An 8675-nucleotide genomic window follows, 5' to 3' on the forward strand; every position below is an offset into this window, starting at 1 on the left:
TAAGAATTATATAATGTAATAATGTTTGTTAATGTTAATAAAGGTTATAATAATGGGATATCTATGGTTTACAGCAAAGAAATGTATGTCACTCTTGACAAAACCAGTTTTAGCCTGATTCAGTAGGCATATATGATTTAGTTAAACTTTCCAGGACTTTCGGTTTTACTGTACCTCGTTGGTGGAATGACCTTCCCAACTCCATCTGTGAAGCACATTCACTCTCGGTCTTCAAAAAATGGCTAAAATCGTCATGTTACTGTTGTAACCTCCGTTCCCTGATGGAGGGAACGAGACGCTGTGTCGAATGTAGCGACACAAGGGTTCTTTCTTGAGAGCCTCGCATACCTTTGGATTTGAGAAAAGGCCAATAAGAAATTGGCAGACAGAATTTGCATGTCCCGCCCCCGGACATACAGGTATAAAGGAAAGCGGACGTGCGTCTGTCAGTCAGGTTTTTCACTGAGGAAAGTGGTAGGTCTAATGTCGTGGAAAGGGGGAAACAACGTCTCGATCCCTCCATCGGGGAACGAAAGTTACAACAGTAACCATGACGGTCCCCTTCTATAACTCACTCGACATTGTGTCACATGGGGTCCCATTTAAAAATGGCATGCACTAGACCGTGTTACGTGAACTGCTGACACAGGTGCAAGCAAGCTACTGCATGCTAGAAGCAGCTGTATCAGCCGCACGTAACCCTCACCAATGCCCCCCAAAAAAGGTGTCATATACAGACCTTAGATTCCCATCACCCCTAAGGGGGGAACAGACACTACATTACCATAATGGGAGCAAGCCAGCCAGTCGTGGCCTTTTCTCTCTCTATGTTTCTCGCATAGAGTGTAAAGCAGCTATGAAATGCATTGAGGAAGGCGATCTTTCCCGATCCTATTCTTTTAGGGGAAAAAGACCCTGCAGAGACCACATCCTGCCCAGACTTGGAAGTGGCACAGTGGTAGGTCCTACCTGGTGAGGGAGGAGCTCTACAAACTCAGCGACCAGAGGCAGAGGGACTGCCCAAAGGAGACGCGGGTCCACCGACAGGGAGACCGTACAAGGAAAATACATCACAAGGAGTTGCCTGAAGAGGGAATTAGGCCTGTGGAGCCCTACCCCAGTACAGAGCACTTGAGGCCCGTAGTGGGACTTGCCAGAAATTCCTCTGCTGAATTTGCAGGCCAGAAGGCTAGGGAGGAAGAACATCCAGGAAGCGAGAGCTTAGTGGCTAACCTGGGAGAGAGAGCGCACTGGATCACTTTGATGAAGGGCGCTAGGTGCAAGCGGAACACCAGGTTGGCTGTTCCGTATTAACGAGTTCTACCGGCTCGGATCTGACAAAACACTGGATGAAACCCTGAGATTGTAGAATCTCGCAAAGGTATTGGGTGTTGCCCAGCCCGCTGCTCTGCAGATGTCTGGTAGGGAGGCAATGTAAACTTCTCATCGAGTGTGCTCGAACCTGCAAGGGGGCGAGCACGGCCTGGGTCTGGTAGGCCAGGGAGATAGTGTCAATGACCCAGTGAGATAACCTCTGTTTGGAGATGCGTTCTCTTTCCGCTGTCCACCGAAGCAGACAAAGAGCTGCTCAGAACATCTAAAGCTCTGCATGCTGTCCAAATAGATACCGGACACAGCAATGAAAAGGCTGGGTCTGCCTCCTCCCATGTCAGCACTTGCAGGTTCACGACCTGGTCCCTGAAGGGCATCGTAGGAACCTTGGGCACGTATCCCGGTCGTGGTCTTAGGATGACATGAGTATCTGCCGGACTGAACTCCAGGCAAGTGTCACTGACAGAGAACGTTTGCAGGTCCCAAACCCTCTTCAAGGCCGTCTTCAAGGAGAGGGCTTTGAGCTCAACTGAGTCAAGTGGCTCGAAAGGGGGTCTCTGAAGGCCTGAGAGGACCACTGAGATCCCAGGAGGGGAACAGGATTGGCCGGGGAGGATTCAGCCTCCGGGCACCTGCCCAGTGAGTAAGGAACTTAATAATCAAGTAGTGCTTACCCAAGGACTTGCCGTCCACTGCGTTGTGGTGGGACGCGATAGCGTCTACATACACCTTCAAGATAGAGGGGGACAGCCACCACTACAACCTCTCTTGCAGAAATGAAAGCACTGACCGAACTGTGCATCTCTGCGGGTCTTCAGACCAGGAAGAACACCAATTTACTAACAAGTGCTAATTTAGGGTGTAAAGCTGCCTGGTAGAGGGAGCTCTGGCTTGGTTGATCGTGTCTACGATCACAGGTGGTAGGTCACTCAGATCTTCCAGATGCCAGAGGGTGCCCCGTCCCTGGGAAAGAAGGTCCTTCCTCAAGAGAATTTGTCAGCGAGGTACTGTCGCGAGGAGCGTGAGATCCGAGAACCAAGTCCGAGTGGGCCAGTAAGGAGCCACTAAGGTGACTTGTTCCTTGTCCTCCCTGACTGTAGGCTTTCAAGGATCACAACCACTCTGCCCACCTGGGGGTCCTCCGTGTACCCATATGCCACCCCACTGTCAAGGGTAGAGAGAGTGGATGAGCGAGGAGGCTAGGAGTGGCGTGGCTGGGAGCGGCGCCCTGACCCGAGGTACCAATCATCAAGCCGAGGGTTCCAGTCCAACCCAACGCTCACAGGAAAGCATGTCGGCCATCTGCGCATCAGCCTCAGAAGGTGGCAGCCCAGACGAGTCTTCTGCGTCAAATGCCTTAACGCTCTCCGATGCAGCGGCAACGCCATCATCCAACTTGGGCTGGCCGTGAGGCGTGCCGCACTCACCTCGAGCCCAGATGGAAGCAAGCGAGTGTGCCGGGGGGCAGATGGTTTGTGGGGATGTACCCTGCGAAACCAAGCCCGCTGCAATCAAAAAAATCTCCTCCATCGCCAGCCAGGTCTCGTCCTCAATCCCCTGGGAAGAAGAAGGAACGTGGGGGGCGACTGAAGTGGCGTTCACTTTGAGAAATGAAAGCCGCGACCGCAACGTTGCCATGGTCATATTCTCGCAGTGAATACATATACCAACCACAACGCCGCCGCCTCAGTGTGATCGCTACCCAGGCACACGAGGCAGTGTCTATGACCATCAGACTTGGAGAGATATCGACCGAATCCAGGAACTACACAGGGGCGGAAGGGCATCTTTAAAAAGACGTGTCCTGAAAAGGACATTCAACATCTGCTGTGTATTGCTCTTTTGTGAGTGAAAATGCACTCTTTTAGAGGGGAAAATACTTATCTTTTAGAGGTATACACTCTTTTAACAGAAGCGTTGTCGAAGCGCCCAGGGGCGTGGACTGCACTGCGTGCAGAGAGGGAGAAATCCGGTGGTAACGTCCCGTAGATCCAATAGCAATGCTCTGCTTGTAGAGGTGAGTGGAACAGTAGTGAGACACAGCTTGCTGCTGCACAACCGCTCAGCTCAGAAGAAAAAAATCTGACTGAGAGAAGCACGTCCACTTCCCTTTATACCTGTATTTCCGGGGGCGGGACATGCAAATTCTGTCTGCCAATTTCTCTTTTGCCTTTTCTCAAATCCAGAGGTACGCCAGGCTCTCAAGAAAGACCCCTTGTGTCACTACTTTCGACACAATGTCTAGTGAGTGACAGAAGGGGAACACATCTTTTCCATGAACACAACCATGCACTTAAAATAACCAAAAACAATTATATATATATTATATATACACTCTAATACATCTTGGATACTACTATTCTGATGCTAGTGCAACTAATAATGCAGCACTCTTCTTATCATAATGTCTATATATAATATATATAATGCCTATAATGTCTCCATAAGATGAATTGCTTATGATGTATTATTCCTCTTTTGTAAGTCCCTTTGGATGTGTCAAGTCCCTAAAATGTGGCAGATAAAAATTAAAAACTACAATCAGACTTGTAATATGTGTCTTTACTGCTTAAATTATTGGTCCACTTGCAGAACATAATAACATTTGGCATATTCAATTTTCAATATGCAAACAGTCGATTTATGTTGAACCATTTAGTTTCTGCATTATTTTTATTCACATGTACAGTATATTCACAAGCACCCATGCGATTTGGTGGTGGCGAGAAGGGGTCTGGTTCGTCCTATTAGTTCTTATTAATCTTACCCATTGAAAGTTTTCTGGGGTGCTAAAATAACCTGAAAGTGCCACTAGCACCCATATGTTTGTAAACAGTAAATTCATCTATTGTTTATAAATATTATACATGAGTTAATTGGAGTATTCTGGGAAATTAAGTGTTCTTACACAGTGGTCCATAAAAGTTAAAAATAAAGAAATAAAATGTATAAATTAAATTAAAATTACAGACACATCTGGGACACCCCAGTTGTGTAAAATATGTTGTAAAATATATACACATATGTTGTGTAAAATTTTAAAAGGCATTTTAAATTCAGTTCTGAAAGATGCACAAAACAACATGAACACTCAGGAAATTGACACATTGCTGGCAAATGTTCATATTCCCTGAAATCAACCTCATTATGCCTAATTACTGACTATCGCTATACCCTATCAGAAATGTTTACGTTTCCCTATGGCTTTACTGATAGCCCATTTTGCGAGCAACCTAATGGGTTCTGGTCCCATGGAAACCAGGAAGTAATCACTTTCACATAAACGATTGTGAGTGCGATTCAGGTTATATTTTCCTCCAAAGGTTATATTTTTTCTTTACTGACGTTTAGGGTTGGGGTTTGGAGGGTAGAGTTAATAAAATGCCCATCACTGTTGACTGTATTTCATTATTTGCAGAAAAAATACAACTTGCTTTTGGTGCCACTCTGTGTATATTTACCCAGAAACTGGAGTTCACACAACAACACTGGGGAAGTGATTAAAATTTTGGTGAACACAGACTGATATCAGCTGAAATACTTTCATCCTCCAATCACCAAATTCACAGTGGACACGTTCAGAATGGAATACTACTCATACTACTCTAACTAATTCTGCCATATCCATGTGTATAGAGCAGTAAGGTAGTTTGCCATTCCAAACTTGGCCAGTGTGTTTGGTTAGCACAACACTGCAAACTATTCAATATCAGGAATTAATGTCATAAATGCAAAACTATTAAAAAATATATTAGTTGTCAACTGCAGAGAATTGTAAAGTTGGTGAATCTGTGATGCAGCACAGGTGTGATGCACACAAGATTACGTGCATTAAATTCCTTTGAAATGTCTTCACAGAAAACCATTATGGTTCGTTCTTCTTGACATGGTCGTCTTTTGTAATGGCACCTTGAGGCTGTTGTCACTTCAACTGCTGATATGGCAGTTACTGTTAAACTGTCTGCCATTTCCCTCCCCTAACATGCCACATCTATTCATTTATAAATGTAACTCAATATTCTTGATAAATTTAGCAAAGCAATTTTCCTGCCCTTGAAAAGCACTTTTCACTTGACCTTTATAAAAATAGAGACCTGTGCCACTATGCTGAAAGACTTTGTGTTAAATTGAAAGACTTTAGGTACAGAAAAGTAAACAAATTTAGTCATGGGTAGAACAAAAGCTTGAATTGTAAAGAAACTACAGCCTGAAACATAAAATAATAAAATAGTATAGGTGAGAGCATTAGACAAGGCAGGAGGAAGAGTTCAGGGAGTTTGGTAACACATTTTGTTTCAATGTAATGGAGTGTTCTCTAACTTATATAATATTCCAATCTGTTTCTTCCAATTTGTTACATAAACGGTGTAAATTAACCTTAAGTGGAAAGAGTGCTATTTTTGCAACCTATCCTACTACCGTGGTGGGCTGTAACACTAATAGAAAACAATAATATTTTACATTTTATGCATGATTTTTTGTGGTAATCAAATTCTCTAGTTCAAAATAACTGTTATGCCATCCCCCATCACCAGCCCACCCTAATTTGATTTTAAAAAAATTATGCACTGCCCCATTTTGTGCAGTTGTTTTGGATCCTAGAAGTACATTGGAAAGCAGTGCTCCAACCAACCTGGGCAGCGTTTCCCAGAAGCATTGTAAGTCTAAGTAGTTCATAGAAACTATTCATGCCAATGGTCTCTACGATCAACTTAAGCTTGTGAAGCTTTTGGGAAACGCAGCCCTGGCTGGTCAAATCACAGGTTATGGTATGGAGGTAGGATTTGTTGATTTTAAACTTGGTACATAAGGTTTTGAATGTTGTGTTTTTAATCTCTTATTTGCTTTATATAACAGGATCAGTAAAGTTTAGGTTTAGGAGGTTTGTTTTGTTTTGTCACTTTACAATAAGATTCAATTAGTTACCAAGAACAACACTTTTACAGCATTTAATAATTTTAGTTAACCATTAAGATTGGATTGGGGCCTGCAGAAAAACAAAATTCTCATACAAATATCAATAATTACAGACTTGACCAACACAAAATATGTATCATTTTAAAGCTTAGAAGCTCTACAATGCATGTAGGCATTATGACCAAAACTAAAATTTGCAGACAAATCAGAGTGTTCCGTTTGGATAATTTATTAATAATTTTGCACTGTACACTATTGTAACCTGTAAAAGCATAAAACTGATCAAATAGCAATGTGTCATATGTCATAAGAAAGCTCTAAAGTAGAATACAACCAGTCTATTTGTTTTACTTACAGACAAAAATACAGTGAGTAATAGCCAAGTACATGTCTTTGACATACATGTAAACAGGTGTTACTTATAAGATGTGTTTTAGCTTATAACTTGAACAGAACATATAAATCACATACCATTACTTAGAGTAGGTGATTATCTTAAAAAAGAAAGGCCACACACAATGTAATCTGATGCATAGATCATCTTTAGATAATCCACACATAGCACAATGTGCACACAGCACATACTGTGCTATCTGGCTTAAAACATGTTAGCTTTACTGAATCCTATTACTTAATCGGAAATGATGTAGTACTTTTTCAGCATCATGGAATGCTAAATCATATTAGGATTCAGAACGCTGCAAGCAGAGGTGGAAGTCATCCAAATATGGGCAGAGAGGATCATTCACTCTAATTACATATGGCCACCAGAAGATTGCGTCAAGTACGGCACAGACTCAATGTTGACTCAAATGACACAGAATGGAACTCAATAAGATCTCGTTACTCATGGCTGCATGCTTTGGAGATAAAAGAAGCGAAGGAGAAAGCCGCTGATTCGCACCATAGATCCAACAGCAAACGCTCGGCAGAGCTGAGTGGAACAGAATTGATCTCAGCTCGCTGATCACACAGCCGCTCGGCTCCGAAGAAAAAATCTGAATGGACAGACCCATGATTCCTTCCTTTTATACCTGTATGTCCGGGGACATACAAATTCTGTCTGCCAATTTCTCATTGGCCTTTTCTCAAATTCAGAGGTAACCGAGGCCTTCAAGAAAGACCCCTAGTGTCGCTTCATTCGACACAAAGTGAGCGACAGATGGGGAACAAAAGCAGTTTTTTTTTAGTTACTTTATTTACCCCCTGATATATATAATGTGAAAAATAAGAAAAAAGTTCATTTGAATTTTTTTCAGCAGTTTCTTAGGCTGAGAGTCTCAGAATGTATCATAATGTATATAAACAAAAAATTGTAAAGTTCTTTTTACAAAAAAAATCAAAGAGTGTCAAATGTATTGTAGAATTTTAGAGTTATAAGCCTATCATTTTGGGCATGCCACTGAAATGGTAAATCTTTAAAAAAAAAAAAATCAGGGATTAAAGGGTTAATTTCAATATATAGAAATAATTTTTAATCTGTTAACATTACTAAATTCACTATGAACTAACAATTGTATGTGTATAAACTGACATTAACAAAGATGAATAAATGCTGAAAAAATGTACAGGTATTGTTTATTGTTAGTTCATGATACCTAATGGATTAACTAATTTAAAAAAATTGATCATTATTGTAAAGTATTTCCACATAAGTTAACTTCATTAGTTTAACTAACAATTAATAATCCTTTTACTGCACGTGTTGATCTTTGTTAATGTTAACTTCAACCATTCTAAAATGAAATGCTATATACATTTACATTAGTTTATGCATTATGAGCTAATGTGAACTTTAAAAACCTCATCTGTTTGGGAGAAAATTTTACTTGCTTTTAGCATAACACAGTGGAAATTTCACCTCAGAATTGCTGCAATATTTGTAAGGAACCACGTAATATCATTTTGAATAAACTTTGCCATAGTCACGTAATTTCCATGTGCGTGTGCATGCATATTGATGTGAACTCTCATTTGACTTGCCTGTGTGTTTATTTGGCCACAAAGAGCCCTTTTTGTTTAAGTTTTGTCAGATGCTAAAGGAGTAATTAAAAATTACTCACGTTGACTGTTCCGCTGCCTCCTGACACTGACTTGCTCTGAAATTACAAACTCTGTTACATGGACTGTTTTTCTATGTCTTGTAAATTAGCCTTCTTGTCTAAATAGAAGACAAATCATTGGAAATTTACACCTGCCACCACCCAAATGCAGGTATTTTTCTCAGTGGTGGAGAGTAATTCTGCCCATCCAGCCTATTCTACCAGCCACTTTGGGGGATCTCCTGTCTCACTTTGCTCTTTGAGAAGAAATGCTGTTGATTAGAGACAACAATGCACACTTGTAGAAGCAACACATTTTATTAAATCTTGAATAACAGACAAATGAACAGCTGATGTGTTTTATTGACTGTTCAGATATTGAGT

The sequence above is a fragment of the Xyrauchen texanus genome, chromosome 25 (genome assembly GCF_025860055.1).
Source record: "Xyrauchen texanus isolate HMW12.3.18 chromosome 25, RBS_HiC_50CHRs, whole genome shotgun sequence".
NCBI classification, from domain to species: domain Eukaryota; kingdom Metazoa; phylum Chordata; class Actinopteri; order Cypriniformes; family Catostomidae; genus Xyrauchen; species Xyrauchen texanus.